This window comes from Pongo abelii, chromosome 4, assembly GCF_028885655.2.
Source record: "Pongo abelii isolate AG06213 chromosome 4, NHGRI_mPonAbe1-v2.0_pri, whole genome shotgun sequence".
NCBI lineage: Eukaryota > Metazoa > Chordata > Mammalia > Primates > Hominidae > Pongo > Pongo abelii.
Genome location: NC_071989.2, coordinates 134,640,502 through 134,664,637, shown reverse-complemented (window position 1 = coordinate 134,664,637; position 24,136 = coordinate 134,640,502). Strand labels below are relative to the sequence as shown.

Sequence of the window (24,136 nt, the reverse complement as noted above, 5' to 3'; positions counted from 1 at the left end):
ATTTTTAGTAGAGATGGGGTTTCACTATATTGATCAGGCTGGTCTGGAACTCCTGACCTTGTGATCCGCTTGCCTCGGCCTCCCAAAGTACTGGGATTACAGGCGTGAGCCACCATACCTGGCCCCCTCCTTCTTTATGTCTGTTTTCCTGCTCACATGCCCTCTCAGCCATTCACAAAACACACTGGTATGTTGAAAGCCAAGCAATACTTTTCCCTGGAAATAACTGTTTTGTTCCCTAAAACATTTTATATTGGGAAAGGGAAAGGCAAGGGAGGTGATCGGTTATCTTATGTAATCATCACAGGCCCTCAATGGGGCAGTTACCTTTGTCTGAAACCTGGATTGATTTCAATCTGCTGGGCTCCAAAGGCCACATTCACTCCACTGCCATGGGGAAGAGGTTCAGACGCTTTCTAGAGGCAGGTTATCTTGCTGCATCTAGTCTTCTTAGAGTAGCTGTATGCTAAGTGTGGAGAAGGAAGACACTTTAAACTACAAACTGTGTGTCATATTCTAGCATATGAAAAGCTTCTGGCCTGGGTTGGATTCATATTCCTTAAACAGCCTGATCTATAATGACATGGACTTGAATCTATAATCTGAGTTTACTTAACAAGATAATAAAATATTTAAAGTCAGTTCATTTAGAGGCTAGCAGGAATTAGATAGCACATTCATAGTATTTCCGACCCTATATTAGTATGCACAGCAGCACATTCTTAATTTTGGTTATAGCTGTTATTCAGTTCTCATATCTCTGCATTTGCCATGGCAATTAGGACTGGAGGGAGCTTGTGGTGTCCTTGGAACTAAGGGAGAAGAGAAAATTATGACACTAAATAATACAAAATGGGTCTAGTCCTCATTGCAGTGGAAACCACTCAGAGAAGTTAATTAAACTCAGGAAATAGGCTGCAAGATAATTAAGTTTAGGCCTAATTTTACACTGCAGGCATTCTATATTGTTTTTGCAAGGGTCCAAAGGAACATGAGATAGAAAATCTCCAGGTTGTGGGCTTGATTCATAAAGGATCATTACCTGTAGTTCAATGGCCAGATAAAATGGTAATGTGTGGGTGGCAAATCATACATTGTAAAGTAAGTGATTGTCCTATATATATAGCATAATAATAATTTCCTTTAATTATCAGTAGGACTGAAAGCTATCAGTATATTAGGAAATAATAAATGTATATACTTCAAATCAAGATATAAGACATTTTCTAAGTTAATAGTTGATAATTTCTTATTGAGCTTGGGTGTATGGTTTACTCTGATCTCTCTTAAATGATCTTTAATTGACAAATCATTGTATACAATTATGAGGTACAGTGTGATGTTATATATACAATACAGAATGATTAAGTCCAGTGCAGTGGCTCACACCTATAATCCCATCACTTTGGGAAGCCGGGGTGGGCAGATCATTTGAGGTCAGTTTTGAGACCAGCCTGACTAACATGGAGAAACCCTGTCCCTACTAAAAATACAGAAATTAGCCGGGTTTGGTGGGCATGCCCGTTATCTCAGCTACTCGGGAGGCTGAGGCAGGAGAATTGCTTGAGCCCAGGAGGCGGAGGTTGCAGTGAGCCGAGATTGTGTCACTGCACTCGAGCTAGGGTAACAGCATGAGACTCGGTCTCAAAAAAAAAAAAAAAAAAAAAAAAAAAACCATATGTATACACACAAACATATATAGAATGATTAAATCAAGCTGATTAACATATCTATCATCTTGCTAATATATCATTTTTTATGCTAAGACATTTGGAATTCTTATCTGGAAATATACATTTTATTTCTCACTTTTATAGACTTGGGGTACAAGCACAGTTGCTACATGGACATACTGCATAGTGGTGAAGTCTGGGCTTTGAGTGTACCCATCACCTGAACAGTGTACATTGGACCGTATCCAATAGATAGTATTTCATCCCTAAGCACTCCCCAACCTACTGGAGTCTCCAATGTCTACTATCTATTCCGTTGAAATTTACATTTTAAATGTTCCCCATGCATGAAGACATTTAATCCTCACAACTCTATGCAGGAGGATTATTATTAACTCTTTTTTATAGAGGCTTAGAGAAGTTTAAGTAACTTATATAAGGATATTGACCTGGCAAGGAAAGAAACTGTTCCACAAAAACCCAATGTCTAGCTTGAAATTTCATGCATGCGAGCAAGTTCTTTACTGCCACTTGATGATAGTCATCCTGCAGTGCAACAAATCTCAAAATTACTGTTCCTGTCTGTCTGAAACTTTGTACCCTTTGACCAACATCTCCTCATTCCTTCCCTTGCTTTCTCCCCACCCATGCCACCTCTTGGGCTTGGGTATATTTTAAAATCCTAAGGAGGTGTCAGTCTTGATCACTGTCTTACTACCTTGTGTGTGGTATAATAAAAATTCTATCCCAAGTCAAAAGCAAATCCTCCATCTCTCCTTGGTCTGTCTCCATAAGAGGAGGTGGGTGTCTGCGTTCTGACTGAATTTACTTTTCACAAAGCTTTTATGGCTGCTACTCAGTACCATGTGGCCTTCAAGGGCAGAGACAATCACACTTTCAACTGTCTGGTGTTTACTCTGGTTTTCTTGTGCTTGATGTGAACTTGGCACTGCTTTTGGACAAAACAGAATTTATTTAAAATTGACCTAGGATTAGCCCTATTCCTTTAACCATTTTTTTTGGCTTAAATATTCTGTAGGATATGAAAAACAACAACAACGAAAACCCAAAGTCTGTTTGCTACCCAAATGAATTAAGTTTATTTTATTTCTCTTTCTGGAAAGTTTTGAGTCAAGACAACTTGCCTTTGGTTAAATTTGATTAATGGCCATTGTTAAGACTCAATGCTATAAGATTTCCCTTGCTGTCTGACACCAAAATGGACTCTTCAAGGTTCTTTCTTTCAGTGTGTGTAGTTTTACTGACATTTTGCAGGTGACTTGAAGTTTCCAAATGCATTCCCAGGTAAAGAAGTTGCCAGGCCCAAACATGAATGTAAGCAGGGATGTTAAATTGACATTTCCTATTGTCTTGTAATTTTGGTCTAAAAACCCAATGCAGAGGACAGTTGGTGCTGAGTGCCCCATGATCTACAGAGAGTGACAAGGAACAACCAGATTCCAGCCTCTCCAATACCTATTAAGAAGGGGCTTTGACCCTGCTGCTCAGCCAGGCTTCGGAAGCGAACACTGAAGTTCACTGAAGGAGGGAATCCTACTTGCATCATGAGCTGACTTAATGAGGAGTGTGTGGCATTTTTATCCCATCCATCCAAGCTGCTTACCTAGATAATGAGGGCAAAGAGAGTGGCCACCACAGTTAGAAAACTGGTGAATCTCCTCATTCTTAAAAAACCATCTAGAATGGAATTAGAGAAGTTACTAAGGAGGAAATCCATGTTGTATCTTACCCGATCTGTTGGGTTCAATACCTTGACTGCGCTGCCATATACCTGCTGCCTCTTTCAGTGAGATCCCCAAGCTAGGGACCATACCATCTTATCTAAGAGACCTCTTGGCATTTGTCTTGGAATGTCAACGTGAGCCAGGAAATGCGTCCTGTGGTGTGGCCCTGGACATCTAAAGAACCAAGAGTAATGTAGTGATAGCTAATTACACTTAACACATTTATTGAGTAGTTGCTTTGTTAGGCACTGTTCTAAGTACTTAAATGTATGAATTCATTTAGTGCTCCAAAAAAAAAACTCATGAGTTAGGTATTCTTCTTCCTTAATTGAGAAAACGGTGAGCACAAAAGTCTACACAGCTGGCAGACAACAGACTGAGGCAGTCTGTTGCTCTAGTGTCTAACCCTGACACTGTTCTACCTTTTGTTCTTCCAAAAGCATTCTGATTGCCTCAGTTACACTCTGCGGCCAGAGAGGCCAGCCCCTGCCTGCTCAGTCACAGCATCCTGACCCTCAACTGACAGCTTACTGACTGCCTCCTATTGCTGATGAAGCAATGGCTTTATCTTAACCCCACACTTGACTCCAAGTGACCTTGTCCTTGCCCATCTTTGCTAGGACACTGAACTTTGTACCCATGTTTGGGTTAAAACCATCTGAAAGACATCAGGAAAGCCCCGTGGATTCTGAGAACTATCACTAAGCCCTTCTACTTGGAGGGTAGGTGGGGTGATAAGCCCAGGAAGATAGGTACTTTGAATCCCTGAAGTAGGAAAAACAGAGCCAGCAGTTTTCTTGACATAAGTATCTTTTCATCTGTTCAAGTCATGGAGAATGCCAGCTTCCAAGGAATGGTGAGTACAAATGCCAACAGAGCAGTACTAGCATTTGGATTAGTTGCCATTAGAGTTATCTGGAGAGGTAATACCGAAGAGTAGAGAGTGCTGGAGGTAATCCCAGGGACTGCTAATATCAGGAAAGATGTAGGCAACTATTTTGCCCTTTAACCTCCCATGTGGTCTTTTAAAATGATTTTGAGAGACAAACTATGGATTGTTCTGATACAATGAAATTGTTCCTACCATTGTTAACACAGGACTTAGACAGTTTTAATTCTGGAAAAGATATCCACTATGCCCTGTTAACATTTAGGAACTGATTTGGCTAATTTCAGATTTATTTCTAAATCTGTTTTTAAAAATCACCAGCAATTTGTAACTATGTGCACAGGTCAGTACTCTAACATATTTTCCACTGTCTTGTCCCTGGGATGTATAAATTTTCTTGTTTGTTGTCACATTGTTGATAAAAGAATTTTAAATCATATGGAAACTTGAAGGCTTTGCTTTCAGCTATTACAGAGATGTTTCAATTAGGAAAAACAGAAGCTGTGTTCTGTTTTCTTCTTTATTGAGCTTATGACTTTTAGCCTTGGTGATTGAATAAAAGAAGGCTCATTAACTCTCCCAGATAGTCAACTTCTTGAACGTTCAACTATTTGGAGCCTGTAGAGAAATACCTTCTGAGACTGAACCAAAACTAATATGGTTTAAACCTCTCCTATAACTACAAATTTCTATATCTTTTACAAAGGGAGTTTCATTGTTAGCAGTGGATTTGGAAAAGGGGGAACAAGTAGAATTTCGCCTCTTGTTAGACAGAGGCATTGTCCCCCTCCCCCACAATGTGGCAAAGCAAGATTCAAATACTGTGTAGAAAATAAGGCCTACCTTCATTGACTTGAAGTCCTTTCTGTCTTGTTTTATATATTCTTGACAGTACCTGAAATAGTCTGTTACTGTGTTAATGGTGCTTGGGTAGGATAAGGGAAGAGGGGGCCAGTTCCCAAGCCCATGGCAGGGACCATCAGTAAGGGATGAAGGCTGAGAATACAGCATGCGTAGATGTATGGCAACAGTCCAGAAGTGGCTTTCTGGTGGCCTGATTTAGGAGCAGACGGGAAACAACCCCTGCCCCCTGCTGTCCTAAATGCATTAGAAATATGGGCCTTTGGAATAGGGAAAAGTGAGTGAGATCCTCTTATGATCTGAGGTGCATACAGAGACCATTTGACTTGGCTTTAAAGAAAAGGGTGACCCCAAAGTGCTGGAGGACTTGTGATAATCCAGGCAACTTAAGTTATGTGATAGGTTTGGATTTTAAAAGAAAACGTAGAGCTGGTTAACATCCATATCTCCTGATTACTGATCTCATACATCTCTGGTGGTTCCATCTGAATGTCATCTGTAAAGTCTTATAAGATAATGTCACTGGAAAAATTACTTTTGTTATAATTTTGAATGTCAAGAGCGAATAATCACAACTGTGTCTCCTAACAAGTGGCATTATTAATGTTTAGTTGCCAGGTGGCAATGCATCTGACCTGGACCACCTGGGGTAATATTTCAGTTCCATCCCTTACTTCTGGGAGGACTTCAGCTGGTTCTTAGCCTTCCTGGGCCTCAGTGTCCTCATCTGTAAAATATATGAATTAATATGTAAAGCAGTAGAGTGTCTAGCACAGGGCAAGTTACTCTTAAGTATTAGCCAGTATCATTATTTTATACTATCTAATTTAATTAATACATTAACATAGGTCAAACATCAAAAGTTACAGAAGTATACATAGTGAAACGTCCACCACCCAGTCTGTCCCAGACATTTGGTTTTGCCTTCCACTGGCAGTTATAGTCTTTTCTCTCCTTTTAGTAATTTTATGTATATACAAGCAAATATAAATATATCCTCCTCCTTTTTAAACCAGTGGTAGCATACTATTCGGTGTTCTGCCCTTGCTTTTTAAAGTTTAATAATATGTCTTTGAACTCATAAACATGCATGTAAAGAGGCTCTTATTTACTTTAATAGCTGCAACATACTTAATGGACTGGATTTACCATAATTTATTTTACTTGACTCCTATTAAAGGACATTTAAGTTGACATCAATTTCCGCTATTATTTACTATACTGCAATAAATAACCCTGACCATATGTTATTTGCATATATCTGTAGGATAAATTTCTAGAAGTGGAATTGCTGGGTCAAAGAGTACATACATTTTTAATTTGGTAGATATTGCCAAATGGCCTTCCACAAAGGTTATATCCATTTACCATCTTAGCAGCAGTGAATGAGAGTGATATTTCCTCCTGCTAAAACAGTGTGTTCTCAAACTTTAGGGTATTTGCCAATTTGATAAGTTAAAAATGGTATCTCTACCTAGTTTTAATTTATGTTACTCTTGTAAGTGAGGTTGAATGTTTTAAATGTTTACGAAGTATTTTTACTCACTTTTTCTGAGAACTATCTTTCAATATTCTTTGCTCATTTTTTATTGGATTGTTTTTATTTTTGTATTGTTGCATTTATTTTCTTTGAACAAAAGAAAATATGTGATTATAAAAATGAAAACATGCATATGAGATTCAAAAGTTATAGAAGCGAATAAAAAGATAGATAAAATTTCGCTTTTCTCATCACCAGCTTGACCCTTTCCCTAAGATAACTATTCCTCAGTTTCTTTTATAGTAGAATATAAATTTTATGGGTGTGTAAAAGCATATATGTGTGTTTTCTTTACAAAGACGAGATATGCTTACACATATTGTTCAGTATTTTGCTTTTTTAATGGTTGCATATATTTCAGTAATCTCTTAACTGAGTACACTCACCTCAGGAGTCTTTAGATGATTCATTAGGGTGTGGGGAGAAAATATAGATCTTCCACTCATGTTTATTTCTTATCTCATTTAAAACTTAAAAATTTGTATGTTTTATAACATTATATTAGTCAAGTGCATGGGCATATAATTAAAAATGCTTATATTTTCATACTAGGTTTCAGTTCAATTTTTTTTTTTTAGCTGAAGGGGGGTATGCTATTAAAAATGTTTAGAGACAATTGCTGAACTTTAACCAGTCCTTTGTTAATGAATACTTAAGCTTTTCCTATAGTGACTTAAAAATGTGTGCAAATTCTTCGACATATTTTTTTCAAAAGGTGGAGCCTAATTTATTTTCCCTTGAGTATGGGCTAGACTTAGTGATTTGCTTCTAGAATATGGTAGAAATGTCAGTGTGTGACTTCTGAAAATAAGACAGTGTATTGTGGCATCTACCTTGGTACTTCTATTTTTTGAGAACATCTCAAGTGTGTGATCTATTTGGAATTATCTTAAAGTAAATAGCGAGATAGCTGTCTAGCTTACAATTTTTTTCCCTTTCAAATAAGTTATCTTAACACTATTTGTGGTCTAGTCTTTTCTAAAGGAAACGTATCTTTTATCAGATAGTAAATGAACAGTCATACCAGGGTCTTTTTAAAATTGTTTCATGGCTCCATCTTTCTCTTGTGGAAGGTCATATTTTATTTACTGTAGTTTTATACATTTATATCTAGCAAGGCTAATTCCTTGTCATTATACATAGTTTATATTATACATACATTATACATTAGTGTTTTACCTGGCCATTTTTAAATTTTTAGTCTTTCAAGTAAACTTTAGGATGATATTCTCATGAAGTTGAAAAATGAAATAAAAAGTAGAAAGGCAGGAAGAAAAGTGAATTTCTCCAGGAATTTTGGTTATATTACATTGAAACTTAGATTAATTTCAGATTTCCTAATCCCTTAATCCCTCCTAAAAATAAGTCTTTCCTTGTAAGACTTCTATGTGCCCTCACTCCCAGTTAAGCCTTTTTTTAAAAATAAAGTTCCTATCCATTTAACTTATACCTATTTTTTCTTTCTGAAAGTCCTTTTTCCATTACATCTTACTTTTTCTATATAGAAAACATGCTTTTTATGTGATTGATTTTTGTAATCAGTTTAGTTTCATATGTTAATATGTAGCTTTTGAAAAGAATATCTGCATTTTCACATATACAATCATACCATCTACAAATACTGCCTTTAATAGTCTTCTAATATTAAACATCTTTTATTCTTGATAAGAAACTTATTTGGTCATGGCATAATATTCTTTTAGTAAAACTCCTTGGGTCTATATCCTAATATTTTATTTAGTGTCTGTGCATATAAAGTCATAAAACAATTAGTTTATTTTTATGCTGTATTGTTTTATATTATTCTTATGTTCATTTCAGAAGTTTTCTTTTGACATGGAAATGTATAAATAGATTAAAATTTCAAAGGTTTGAAAAAATTTAACATGAAAAACTATTGTTGGCTATCTCTTTCATAACTTCCTCCAGTTTTCCAATATTTAAATTTCTATTGTTGTAATAAAATATATGCTTTAATAAGGATTTTTCCATTGCAAACCTATGTGATGAAACATCATATTTTTAATATTGATTACATAATAGAATTAAGTTGCCAGTAACTGCTGTATATCAAATCTAGGGAACTAGAAAAAATAAGGAATTTGGGGATAGTGGCAGCAAGAGAGCTTTCTGACAGGTGCTATTTCCATTGATTGAAAATTAGAAATGATTAATAAATGGAAAGGTTTTCTGTGCTTCTGAGAATGTAGAACAATGTTTATATTGAATAAAATAAAAAGGGATAGCCTTTCTTGATTTATAACTAAGTTAAAATAGGTTTTGGAATCAGATATTCAAAGGGGAAATTACACTATTTTAAAAATAACTGGAGAATTTTATTTAAATTATGATTATGTTCTTAATGTATGATTAAAGCATGTTATTTCATTACAGGTGTTACATTTTATAATGCAAATTCCATAAATTCTTTGTAGTCCTCACTTGAATATTCAACTTTCTAATATTTCTAATGTTTTTTCTTCTAATATAAATACAATGCTAAAAAACATGGTGCGTTTAATACTTTCTTTGGGGGAAACTTTATATCTATACTCAATGGGCATAACAGTCTCAAATGGGCCAGTACTCTGACACGTGGCCGGATACAAGTGAAAAATGTAGCTTGATCTTAGTAAGTGGTTTGTGTTATACCTGGTGTTCCCCCTTCGCCCAAATCATATATAAGTATATACTCACAAACCAAGACTTCTCCTTCTCTCTTTCATTGTCTTAAAAAATATCATTTCTGGCTGGGCGCAGTAGCTCATGCCTGTAATCCCAATACTTTGGGAGGCTGAGGTGGGTGAATCTCGAGGTCAGGAGTTTGAGACCAGCCTGGCTAAGATGGTGAAACCCCGTCTCTACTAAAAATACAAAAATTAGCTGGGCACAGTGGTGGGTGCCTGTAATCTCAGCTTTTTGGGAGGCTGAGGCAAGAGAATTGCTTGAACCTGGGAGGCAGAAGTTGCAGTGAGCCCGAGATTGCGCCAGTGGACTCTAGCCTGGGCGATAGAGCAAGACTCTGTCTTAAAAAAAAAAAAAAAATCATTTCTGTGGAAAACAGTCTAATTTCTAAGTTTTTAAATGTATTTCATATTGCTGGACAACTAGAAAAACTAGAATCCTATTATAAAAGCCAAGAGAACAAAAATGGAAAACATCTTTTGTATTTTGTTCTGTTGTTTTGTTCCTTGTTTTTTGGATAGCTGTATTGACCCTAGGAAACCTTTATGATATTTTTGCAATCTGTGATATATAATAAACCATTTATATCTTCCTCTGTTTCAGAACCCGAAAGCCCATACTTTGAAATTTTGAGTAGGCAATTTCTGCATCAGCAGTGTATTATTTTGTTTTTCTGGACTAGTTATATTGAAAACTGGCTTTTCTCTGTCCTCAGAATTATTGCTACCAAACTTCATGAATTAAATTTAACACTACAAGTCAAAATGTTTTTCCACTTTCTGAAACCACAAAAATATTACTGGTGGAGCTACTTTGTGAATCAAGCCTTAGGCTCTGGATGTCACTGTATTTCTTCACGTTGGAGATTTTTCATTTTCAATTAGACTGAAGCATAGACACAATAAAGGCAGAACACCTTATTCAAAAGTAAAAATGTAATTACAACCTTTCTCTTCATGATATGGAAAACTCTTTTTTGCTGGGCTCTTCCACTGATGTTGTTTTACATAAGAAATTGGAAAGCCTCTTCATTTTTTGAATTTTTTTGTTTAGTTTAAAATATGTCCTCTATATTCTATAGGACATTAAAATCTCTGTACTAATATTGTGTCCAACTTATCGAGACAATTGTGCAAAAGATTTGAGCTTTTATATCTATTTGTTTCACTGCTACCTCATTGTACAATTACAGGAAATTCATTTTATTCTCTGTATCTAAATCTGTTTTGTAGAGTAGAAAAATTCATCCCAGGGAAGAATTTTTCACAAAGAATGATAATATTCATGACTTGAAACAGTTTTGAATTCTTCTTACATATGACAGTTCACATGTGGAAATAGTAGTTATACTTTAATGCAGTTCATCTTCAGGTACTCTGACCTTGAAATTAACAACTTTAGTAATTAAGAGGGATAGGATGTGAGAACAGTAGTGAAGACAGATTAAGCAACAGTGGTTTTACATTTTAAGTAGTAGGACAATAATAATCTTGACAGAATCTTGGCCTTGCTAATTGCGGAAGTTTGAACTTTCAGGTACGGTTTTTCTCTGTTTTCTGTGGCTGCAATCTAATATGCAAATTTATTATGCATATTATAAAGGGGATTTTACCAAAAATCAGTCTTATATTAAATAGGAAAACAATTTCAATGGACAATTTAAAGAGATTTTTTTTTCCTGCATCTTAGCAGAGATAATAAGTGGATCAAAACAATCAAGAGGAATAAAATTGTTAGCCAGGGATATACCTGGTGCCTACGGTACCCTAGTATTCTTTATTATGAATATCAACAAATTACATTTTATTAAAAGTTATATAATTTTTTTCCATATATTGAAAATGAGATTTGGTATGTGGACTAAATATAATATTTTAACTTATTTCAGAACTGCCTTTCAGTCATGACTGAAATTACACATAACTAGGTAGCATAGTGTTACATCTATTTTCTTCCCACAGGAAAATGTATGGGAAGAGTTGGGAGGCTTCAATCCTTTAAAAGTTTGATCAAAGAGCTTCTGAAATAATCTACTTCTTAATGTGTTATTTTGCTCAGCCAATGGGAGAGATTTGAGGCAAAAAAAATGCTTACCTATTAAGGTAAAATAGAGATAGTAGTTGGTGATAGACTGAAAATAACTTTAAGTGTGTTCAAGGTCCTTGAATGTACAAAAACCACTACCATTTCTATACACCAATAATAGCTAAGCTGAGCACCAAATCAGGAAGGCAATCCCATTCACAATTGCCACAAATGATAAAATACCTAGGAATACAGCTAACCAGGTAGGTGAAAGATCTCTACAAAGAGAATTACAAAACACTGCTCAAAGAAAGCAGATGACACAAACAAATGGAAAAATATCCCACACTTATGGATAGGAAGAATCAATATTATTAAAATGGCCATACTTCCAAAAACAATTTACAGATTCAATGCTGTTCCTATCAAACCACCAACATTCTTCACAGAACTAGAAAAAAATATTTTAAAATTCACATGGAACCAAAAAAGAGCCTGAATAGCCAAGGCAATCCTAAGCAAAAAGCAAAGCTGGAGCCGTCATGTTACCCAACTTCAAACTATGCTATGTGGCTACAGCAATCAAAACAGCATGGTACTTGGACAAGAATAGGCACATCAACCAACGGAATAGAATAGAGGCCCAGAAACAAGGCCACACACCTAGGATCAACTGATCTTTGACAAAGCTGACAGAAGCAAGCAGTGGGGAAAAGACTCCTATTCCATAAATGGTGCTGGAATAACTGGCTAGCCATGTGCAGAAGATTGAAGCTGTTTCCTTTCTTTATACCATAAACAAAAATCAACTCAAGGTGGATAAAAAACTTAAATGTAAAACCCAAAACTATAAAAACCCTGGAAGATAACCTAGGCAATACCATCTTGGACATAGGAGTGGGCAAAGGTTTCATGACAAAGACACCAAAAGCAATCACAACAAAAGCAAAAATTGACAAATGAGATCTAGTTAAACTTAAGAGCTTCTGCACAACAAAAACTGTCAACAGAGTAAAGAGACAACCTACAGAATGGGAGAAAATATTTGCAAACTATGCATCTGACAAAGGTTTAATATTTAGCATCTATAAGGAACATAAATTTACAAGAGAACTCCATTAAAAAGTGGGCAAAGGACACAGACGCTTGTCCAAAGAAGACATACAGGCATCCAAAAGCATATGAAAACTCAGTATTGCCGATCATTAGAGAAATGCAAATCAAAACCATGAGATACCATCTCACACCAGTCACAATGACTATTAAAAAGTCAAAAAATAACAGATGCTGGCAAGGTTATGGAGAAAAGGGAACACTTACACGTTGTTGGGAGTGCAAATTAGTTCAACTGTTGTGGAAAGCAGTGTGGCGATTCCTCAAAGAGCTAATTGCAGAGGTGCCATTCAACCCAGCCATCCCATTACTGGATATATACCAGGAGGAATAGAAATCATTCTACCGTAAAGACACATGCATGCAAATGTTCATTACAGCACTATTCACAATAGCAAAGACATGGAATCAACCTAAATGTCCATCAGTGACAGACTGGATAAAGAAAATGTGGCACATACACACCATTGAATACTATGCAACCATAAAGAATGAGATCATGTCTTTTGCAGGAACATGGATGGAGCTGGAGGCCATTATCCTCAGCAAACTAATGCAGGAACAGAAAACCAAATACCACATGTTCTCACTTATAAGTGGGATGAACTCAAGAACACAAAGAAGGGAATAACAGACACTGGAGTCTATTTGATGGTGGAGGAGGGAGAGGAGCAGAAAAAATAACTATTGGGTACTTGGCTTAATACTTGTACATCAGTACATATGCACAGATGAAATAATCTGTACAACAAACCCTTGTGACTAGAGTTCGTTTATATAACAAACCTTCACATTTACTCCCAAACTTAAAAGTTAAAAAAAGAATAAAGGACAACCAAACTACTTTGACATGAGTCTTTTGGTTTCCTCATGTTCTGAAACTTTTGTCTCATTCAACTTTTTAAAACTGTATTGTTTGTTTAAAACAATAAATTAGTTCTAGATCAATGGACAGAACCACCTTGGATGTAAGTGCCTAAACCCCTTTCATCCCAGTCACATGGGATGGCTCTTCTGTTGGTTGCTTATTGTGGGATCTTTGTGCTGCTGGTGTGAACATGGGCTATGTACTTTACGTGGGATAGACCTGAGTTCTGTGTCCTGCAGGAGATTCTGCTGCTTCCCCAGCTACAATTGCAGACAGATAGGCAGAATTATTTTTGGACAAGCAGCCCATATCTGGCTCCTAGCTTTAATTGCAGACCCTGATTTTTGAGTCATGTGACTTATATCAGGTATGTTTGCTAGCAATCCCGTCAGACCATTAAGGCCCTGGTCTCAGCCTCCCATAGGTAGACCCAGATTCCTTTGAGCCATTAGACTTAAGTATTCATATTACTGAGTTCCTTTCTATTTCTAATCCATGGAGATTTTTTTCTTGTCTTCAACTACAGATGTATGTTTATATATCTATACCTATACATACTTTCTACATCTATACCTATATCCATTGTATTTAATCTATCATTTTAAGTGCTAGCTGCTGGAAAGGGGAGGTTTTCACATGCTCTCAATATGCCATCTTGATCTGGATACTCTCTTAATGCTGGCAAAATGCATTCTACTTTCCGGTAATGCAGTTTACTTGTTAGGTTTTTAAAAAGGCTCCCCCATCTTTATAATCAACTTCTTAGGAGGCATAGAATTTAAAATCTAGATAATCTACTTTTTTTCTGTAGACAGTTGTGCATCATATGTTCTTTTAGTGTTGAAATTTTGCTTGGCCGTAACTGCTAACTTTAGGTGCCAATCAGCTGTCTGTTTTCAGGTTTGGTGCAAGGAATTGTAGTGGTCCCCAAGTTTCCTGACTGTGCATATGTACATCACAAACTATTCAATGGAAAGAGGTGAGCACTAGGACAAAGTATTTATATTTTTCATTAGAACTGCGTAATTCACTGGGAGTGGAACTGATTTACATTTCACCCATTACATAAAGAGTTTCATGTGGAAACATGAGTTAATTGGCACCATATTTCTGATGTCTTCCAGCCGTGTTTAAGGGCCCTTTATAGATTATATCTCTAGCAGCTGCCCTGTGACCCATCTTTGAAATCTGGCTCTACTTTCTTCTTCTGGTTTTAAGTCATTTTGCTATGAAGTCTACAGTTTAATGAAAGGAAAATATCATCAGTAACTTTTGCCAAAATGGATGTGAAGAGTCTTTGAACTGTTGGACTGTCCTTGTAGTTTTTTTTCTGGGTATCAGTTGGTGTAATGCAATCTTTTCATTCTATTAATAATATGTTATGCATGGTCACATCCCTGGTTAATTAGACTTACAGTTTTCAATTAACAGCATTTTTTGATGATACATTATTATCCTTATTAGTGAGGTCATAGACTATATTATAACAAAGACTGAAGATTCTATTGTCAGCATAATCTTGAAAGAACCATTTAACTTTATGAAATGTATCTGGCGAAGGAACTTCATACTTTGTTTGATGTATAATTTGACCCCCATAAAGAACCAAAATGATTCTCTTTTCCCTCCCCTTCTTAGAATAAAATGTCCAGAACTTTAGATAGTGTGACTATTTCTCAGTTAAAATGAATAACATTGTCAGAACCTGAAATCTGAATTTTAAAATGTTGAGGAGATGAGCAGATACTCAACAGTTTATCATGTCTTTGCATGAAATTTATAGTTTTGTGTGAAACTGATTAACTCCATTAGATTTTAATTATTGTTCCAAAATCAATACTCTTATGTGCATCAGGCAATTTCATTCACTTTTCTGAATATGAAGGTGGAGTTGGGCTGGATAGATTCTTTTAGTTGACATTAAAAATACTCTATTTGGTTTAGATTGTTTTAGTTTACTTTTTCCCCTGCTGTTTAAATACAAAAGTTATAGGAATCAGAGGATTTCTAAAGGTTTTTATCTGAAATGTCCAGCAGCTGTTGGACAGTTGATTCTACCTGCTTTGGTTTTCCCAACTTGGGAGGCTGTAAATTGATCTGATGCTCTGAGAAATTTGCCAGTGGCCTCCATGGTGTGATGGGGAGGTAGAGTCAGGTGTGGGTACTTCTCTATAGTTCCACTTGCTTCTTCCCTATGCTAAATGCTGTGGTCAACTTTACAGTGAATAATCAGGTGAGTTGTTGCTTTTCCTAGTTATTACATTCCCCAAAATGTAACCACCATTCTGACTTCTATGACCTCTATCTTTTTAAGTCCTGTGAAGTAGGTTGTATTATTATCTCTAGTTACAGTTGAGAAAACAGACTGAGATAGGTTAACGGTTTTGCTCCAAGTCGTATTGTCTGTAGGTGACAGATGATAGGTGCTAGAATCTCTGCCTTCTACAGCATGCTTTCTGTTCTTATCTTAATTCCCAGATAATAGGCTAGACAACAAAGCTACAAATTAAAACAGCCCTTACTCTCAAGGTGTTCCAACTTCGGCATGTTGTATCCCATTGTTTTCCAGAAAATGTTTTCAAAAACACCAAATCCAAAATATTCTCAAACTTCAGCAAAGTCTGGAAAATAAATATGATAAAAAAAGATATGAACAGAATAGGAAGAAATATTCATTCAACTGAAAGTCTGGGGAAGGCAGATCCAGGGTTTGTTCTATTTATATTTTTATAGAATGATGATTCCTAGGTTGGCTTTGGGAGAAATGGGACCAATAATGCATATTTTCCATGAGAATTCTCTTCTGTATAACTTTTTGCAATTCAGGGAAACCTGTGTTATTCTGACATTTTTCAATTTTCTTAAGGCTAACGTGTTTTCCTGTTAATTTCTGTGTCTTGGGAAAATGTTTTTAACTGAGAATGAGTCTCATTGCCTTTATTAAGTGAGTTGCATCTCAAAAAGCATAAACTGGGTTAGAAGAGAGTCAGCCTTTGATCACAACAGACCTGCTCATGTGCATTGCTACAGAGTGACATTAGGGCTTGTCTGTGTCTGCCTGGGGACATAGTCTCTCTAGGTGTTTTTGGAAATAGGGAAGCATGCATTCAGTTGTCACTGATCCAGAGGGGGGTTATTATTGGCATTGAGATCCTCAGGGCCTAGAAGTGGAGGGTCTTGCATGCCATGTTAAAGAGTTTTGTATTTCACTCTACCAGCAGTAGTGAGTAATTGGAGACTGAAATTATTTTGGGGAGAAGCTTAATCTGATGGTGATGGAAGGCAACTTTCAGAGGCAAAGGCCAGGGACTAGGCACCAGGTTAAGGGTGTATATAATAACTGACACAAGCAGAAAGAAGTTGTGTTTAGAATTTGGGAATGAAGGACAGTTGGCTACATCTGCCTCAAATCCATCTCAAATATTGCTGAGGGAAAAAAAGGGATATGTTTCATATTTTGGGATATGAAAGAATGGGGTGCTGAGGCAAAGGAGAAGCTTACTTAACACCAGGCATAGCACAGAGGTAAGAAGTCTCTCCAATCCCACCCAGTCTACACTCATTCAGCTCTTGTTCTGACAGTCATGGAAACATTCTGTTCTTTCATCAGTGCCTAAAAGTGATCTGAACATTACTCAAATGCTTCCCTTCTTCAGGCCAAAGCAAATCAAATGTTGGTCCCCAATGCAAGAATAAAATGTATTAGTGACTTCTCTTCAGGCAGGAGTGTTAACAGAGCTACGCAGAAAAGACAAAAAGATGCTTCAAATGTCTTGGGAACTAATTTGGAGCTCAGCTATTTCAGGTCACAATATAAGAACACTACTTTTTTTTTTTTTTTAACAGAAATTCTATGAATTCTGGCAATTTAGTGAACAATACATGAGATAGAAAAATCTAGAAATCTTAATTCCAAATTATTTCTCTCCGGGATTTAGATGGATTAGTGAATAATTCAGCTCAGTTTTAAGAGGAGATCCAGTAATATTTTCTATATGAGATGTCTTCTAGATAGTAACTTTCCTCAGAATAGGGGAGAAGTCTTAATCATTTTGTATATCTTAGTGTCTATCCTTGCACCTTGCTAATAGTAGGTGCTCAATAAGTATTTATTGATTGAATTGGTGAAGCTTGAGAAGTATATCCAGAAGCAATAGTTTTCACTGTGGAATACATTATTTATGAACTGACATGTTTCTTATTCAGCCAGACAAATCTCTTAGTTACATAGCGGTCTCCTGTTTTAATCTGTATTTTTTGTTATTTTAACAGGTGTGCTTCAGCAGGGCACAGCATTTAGCAATTTAAATTAATTTAAATTACTACCATATTCAGTATTTGTGGCAAAGGAAGCCTCATCATTCTGACAAGGGCTGGAGCTGACAGTGTTTTGAGTTTTAAATCCTTCTTAGAGAAGGATAATGTACACAAGTGCCTTGCTTATATTCCAAAAGAGGGTGGGTAGAACTGGGACCATAGCCACATTCAACAGAAGCCCTCTATGTGCACATTGGTTGATTTCTAATTGTGAAGCTCTTTATTAGCTTAGTGATAATATACACAAGTATACCTATATGTAAGGTAAGATGTGTTTAGCACTACCTGTATAATTGCACCGGTGGTCAATATGGCTTAATAATTTGGAGACATCTCTAGTTTCATTATTACTAGCTTACCATATTGCCATCAATTCCTAACCATCATTTCAGTGTCCACAATAGAAATTCTGAACACAAAATGAGCTTGGTGCATTACAAAAAGCATCACTTAGACTTTGTCAATTGTCCTTCCTTCTGATTAGAGGTTAACTCTTGAAGGTAGTGCCTGGATTATAAACAACCAGCATGTAGTTGTTGGGGGTTGGGGGCACTCAGGTACTATTCTGAGCTTAGTGTCGTGAGAGCTCAATGCATTTTGATGACATCTCTGATTTTTGTCCCAATGAGGTGGACTTGCTTCTGAGGTTTCCATTTCAACAGTGTCACTAAGTGCAGGGTTTTTATTATACCTTTGTTCAGATCTGCATAATTTTAGAATGTTGATTATTCAGATTCTGGGAAATGAATGTCTAAGAGCATGCACTTCAAAGTTTAAGTCTTGTTTCCACCAATGAGGAGCCTATGATACCGGGCAAGTTAAATAACCTCAGTAAGGCTTGGTTTCCTCACTTACAAACATGAGAGTCATTAATAATGGTAGCTGCCTCATCAGGCTGCCTGAAGGTTAAAGGATAGATTAAAATGCTTGAGCAGCACTTAGTTTAGGATCTGGCAGTTCATAATTGCTCAATAAATGTTAGCTATTATTATTTACTTCTAGTAAGTCTACTGGCTCTTATGCCATTTATCTCCAATGGCAGAGATGTCAAATACTTTTATAGATAACAGTTTCAAGAGATAAGTTACATAGGGTTGGCTCAACCTTAGAAATGCTGCATAAGACTTTACTGATCACTCTTTTTAGCTGAGAACTGGAAGGAACAAAGCATGTGACAGAGGGATAGGCTGGGTGTGCAATACTGTATTTCTCAACTAGAAGTTGAGCCTATTCTAATGTGAGCAGAAAAGATAACCTGTGCATTGATGAAATGACATTGATTCAGCATAGATATGTGAACAGCTACTAAATGTAATCAGATCTTATGCAAATCAAATTCCTGGAGCAGCATTTTAATGACAACTCTCCTACAAGTAACACTTACTTCAGTATCCAATTTGTGCTCTTTAAATAAGCCCAAGTTTTTTTGCTATCCCTAAAGAAAAACTGTTAATAGGAACTCCAAGTCAGGTTTCATACATCTATACCTCTTTCTGTGATTCATATTTGAATAGCAAATATATAAATATCTTGTAAACCAAAAATAAAATTCTAAGGCCCTCCAACCATCTGAATGGCCCCTCTTCTCTCAGCCAAGGTCATTCCAAAGTTAACCTGAAAAAGTAGTTCAGGCCATGATGGGAAGGCAGGGGTTGGACATACTTCATTATACCCTCCTCCCTCTTGGAATCCAGGAAAGCTGACCAGCACTAACATCAACACAAACCATCAGTCTTATAGGAAACATTTATAATGAATTCTCTCTGAAGCATGCTACCCGGAGGCTTCATCTGCAGGATAAAACCTTAGTCTCTACAACCCCTTCTCTTAACCCAGACATTCCTTTCTGTTGATAATAACTCTTTCAACCAATTGCCAATCAGAAAATTTTTAAATCTATCTGTAATCTGGAAGCCCCCACTTCAAGTTGTCCCATCCACCCTTCCAGATGGAACCAATGTAAATCTCACATTCATTGACTGATGTATTATGTCTCCCTAAAATATATACAAGCAAGCTATACCCTGACCACCTTAGGCACACGTCATCAGGACCTCCTGAGGCTTTGTCATGTGCATTTCCTTAACCTTGACAAACTTTCTAAAGTGACTGAGACTTGTCTCAGGTACTTCTAGGTTCACAATATACACACACACACACATATGTTAACCGGAGAGATTTTGAGTTTTAAATAAATGAGTTAAGTCCTCCTCCTTCAATTACATTGAAATAACAGTTCAAACTTATTTGTAAAGAGCAGTTCAGATGAGGTCAAGATGTTAGTGCCAATTTCTAAGCTAGACCCAGAATTTCATTTGGTGAAATTTTGTATTAGAGGAAATATATTGTGAGAGTATTTTGATTTTGCTTTGGACATATAGTCATGAAATATTTTTCTTAGGTTTTTAGTGAGCTTCAAAATATTTAAGTTTTAATCTTCCAGTTTTAGATACCAGAAACTGGTGTATACATGGGTATGTCTACATTTGAAGCAGGAAGTTGAGTTATTCACACCATGTCTCTTTTGTTCTCAACTCAAGCGAATTACTGTTTACTAAAGGAAATTTGAGTTGAACTTTACATCAAGAGAAATCCTGTATTGTTTGCCTAGAAAGCCTCTTTGTGCAAACACTTTCTTTCAGAGTTTGGAAACTCTGTATCTTTGGCCACTTGAAATAAAACTGGTTATTTTGATCTAGAATTCTGAAATCTAAAGGTTGATGCTTTGAACACCTTTTTAATACACTTGCAAACTACCTTGAAAAAAGTGAATTTTTCAGTGGGAATAAGTGAGTACTCTGATTCAGAAGCCATTATTCCTGCTGCAGAAATGCATTTTAGTAGGAGAGAAATGAGTGACACTTTCTATTTCTCATGTGAGATTAACCAAGAGTCAGTGTGAAAAATGGCTTCTGAGGAGTAGTTTCATGGGAAGCAGAACAACTTAGTTTCTGATTATTCAAGGTGATATGCTGCAGAGGAAAGAAAATTCTACCCTTTCAGAAGGAATGTGAGGTCACTCTCTTAACCTTGGTGAACTGTAGTATATCAGGGGCAATGTAATAATTAAAAACTCATTTCACAGCAGCTGATTAAACTTTGATTCATAATTATACTGTCTTTCAAAAGTCTCCTCTATCTGAGCATTTTGAAAATATGATGGCTTCATTATTTGTTATATTTCCAAAGTTAGAGCTTCAAAGGCGCTGCAAAAACTTTCTCCATCATGTAGAAAATCATGAATAAAACATGCATATCCAGAATTTTAAATTAAAGTAATTAGACCACATTAGAATCTCAAAAAAAAAAAAAAGATTTAACATCCGTGTCAATGTGGAGAAAGATGCCTTTCATTAAATTACATCTCCTTCCTGTCCAACATTTTAAGCTGTCACTGTTAATGTAATGTTAGAAAAATAATTACTGTGATCGAGATAATTTAAAAAAGTAAATGTTAGAAAACTCAGACCACAACATTTTTAGAGTATCTCATTTTAATAATATTTTTTTCTATAAATTATTTGGAATTAGCTAAGCAATATCCTGAAATTTATAGCAGCTTTCTGGGTCCAAGTTATGTAAGCAGAAGGCTAATGCTTAACCAAAGACCCAGATGGTTCTGGGATGGCCAGCAGATATGTACAATCTGCAGACTCTCACTTGTCTGTGAGATAAAAACATTTAAGGATTGGGTGTTGACATGCAGTACAGCTCAGAGGCAGCTCTCCATATGAAAATGCAAAGCTAAATTTAAGAGTTGAGAGTGTGCATTCCAAAGACTCCCAAATTTAGAGAAAATGCTAGCAAACCAAGGAAGATCAAGGTGTGTCCAATGCAGAACCATGGAGATAGGTAGAGAGGTGGTCCTGTGGCACAAGTATCACACAGTCATATGTCTATTTTAATTAAGCATGTTCTATATACATACTATGTTAAATTTTTCTTTCCCAAATCCCACTTCTTCTGGGAGGCTGGGATGTTTTCTTGTAGTAGTTTCATAGGTTAGGATCATAGATTTAAGTCTTGAACCCATTTTGATTTGACTTTTGTATATGACAAGAGATAATGGTCTAGTTTCATTGTTCTTCCAGTTTTCTCAGCACCATTTATTATAGAAAATCTCTGTCATTTTCTCATGGACTGAGACACTTCTATTGCTACTGTGGAAATCAAGGGAAACACAGTTAATTTTATCCACTAACATAATTTTGTCTGTTAGCATAAAAACAAACTGCCAGTGATGATGGTCCAGGAGCAGTACCTTGAGGCTCACTGTGTTAGAGCAATGGTTTTTAATCCTGGCTGCACATTAGATTCTCCTGGGCCTTACTTTGGACACTCTGGTTTAATTGGTGTGGGGCAGGGTCAGGTCAACTGCAGGTTTAAAATCTTCACCGGTGATTCTAATGATCAGAGAGTGTTGAGAACTACTGAGCCTCAGTAACTGCATTATAATCCCACCTGCTGACCTTGAGGAACCATACTCATTAGAGGATCCACGTCAACTTGCTTCTGCATAAGGTGGGTATCCAGGATGCTTTTGGGGGATAATCTGTTTCTCCAGAATACCAAATGGCTGATGTTTGGACTTGTCTAGGTGTATAGAATTTTTGGCATTGGGTCTGTCAGTTTGTCTGGAGTAGTCAGGGTTTCTGGAGAAGTGAGACTTTCCCTTGATGTGTCTGAAGGGGTTGGGTGACCTGGTCAATCAGGGTATTGGGTAAAATGTTGTATCTCTCCAGCTTCTCACAACCCTGTAAAGACCTAGATAATGTTCTGCTTTGCCTGTTGGAAGTGAGAATAGAGATATCTAGCTGGTATTCACTTTCCCATCAAAGTTCTCAAAATTGGCTGTTAGGCTTCTGAGAGATGACAACCTAAGTTCAGGGAGAAGATGCCTCCAGTTAGAGGTTGAGAATAGGGCTAGATGCAGGGGAGACTTCATCCAGCTCACACCCTGTGGGGGCCTGTCCTGCAGACCCTGACTGAACGACGGATGAATAATGTACACTGACAGATAATCTTGCCTGTCAGTCCGGCTGAGGGTCCGGGCCCCCTCACAGACACCAAGGAAGGTGATGTAAAGAGTCAGCAGCCAGGCCTCGACTAGCTGGCCCTGCCGGCATTTATTGAGCACACATTAAATGACAAAGGCTTTGAGTCAACATATCTGTGAGTAATTAATCTGGTCGTGCCCCCACTCCCCCAAAGCCATCCTGCCCGTGAATGATTAAAGTTAGTCTTAGGACCACATGAGTAAACAAGCTATTTAGATAAACTACTCTACATTCCTTTGTATTTGTACCCTAAGCTCTCTGGCTCCTGAAACAGAATCTGGCTGCCTTCAGCCAAACTATCTGAAGTTATGCAAAACTCCCTGGCCTTCCAAGAAGGTTTGCTTCTTTCTATTCCTATAATTTCTTCTGCTACTCTGACTGATCTTCCACAACACCCAGTCTGGACTTCTTACCCTTCTTCTCAGTAGCTCACTCTGACATGGCTCTGCCCAGGACTGGGTCATGTTAGGCTGTGTGGGTGGAGAAACTCCTGACTGCTAGACCACAGCTCCCACCTCTGAGCTTTTGGTTGTGAGGAATGGACTGAGAATATTCATGAGGGAGGATGGGGTCTGTGAATAGAGTGACAGAGCAAACTCTGGTTTGCTCAGACTCTCCTAGTTTTAGCACTGAAAGTCCTGCATGCAGGAGACCCTTCACCCTGAGCAAATCAGGTCTGTCAGTCACCTCATATGTAAGCCTAATTCTGAGTCACTGGCCTGCACTTATCTTTTCTTTTTCTGTAAAGTGGGGATAGTAATACGGGTTACTATAATGACTAAATGACAATATGTAGAGACCTAACAGTTCCTGGTATAGTCATCACTTAATAAATGGTGTTTCTTTTTCATTTTTAATTTTTGTGGGTATATAGTAGGTATATATACTTATGGGATATGAGATACTTTGATAAAAGCATCATGGAAAATGGGGTATCCATTCCCTCAAGCATTTGTCCTATGTGTTATAAACAATCCAATTATACTCTCTTAGTTATTTCAAAATGTATAATTAAGTCATTATTGACTACAGTTGCCCTGTTATGCTATCAAATACTAGATCTTATTCTACCTATTTTTTTGTACCTGTTAACCATCCCCATCTCTTCCCCAATGCCCCATTACCTTTTCCAGCCTCCAATAACCATCCTTCTGCTCTCTATCTCCATGAGTTCAAATGTTTTGATTTTTAGCTCCCACAGATAAGTGAAAACATGCAAACTTTGTCTTTCTGTGCCTGACTTTTTTCACAATGACCTCCAGTTCCATCAGTGTTGTTGCAAATGACTGTAACTCATTTTTTATGGCAGAATAGTACTCCATTGTGTATATGTACCACATTTTCTTTATCCATTTATCTGCTG

At 36.8% G+C, this 24,136-nt stretch overlaps 1 long non-coding RNA gene across 2 annotated transcripts in view; it reads right to left on the bottom strand.

The window, feature by feature from the left end:
* The window catches only part of LOC129059524 (uncharacterized), a 57,828-nt gene that overhangs the window by 8,205 nt on the left and 25,487 nt on the right, over positions 1 to 24,136 (bottom strand). For both annotated transcript variants that reach the window (XR_008525486.2, XR_008525485.2), the window contains 3 exons: positions 15,922 to 16,020; positions 5,804 to 5,895; positions 3,298 to 3,371 (listed from right to left, as the gene is read on the bottom strand). This is a non-coding gene — a long non-coding RNA (uncharacterized LOC129059524). The remainder of the gene's footprint in view (positions 1 to 3,297; positions 3,372 to 5,803; positions 5,896 to 15,921; positions 16,021 to 24,136) is intronic.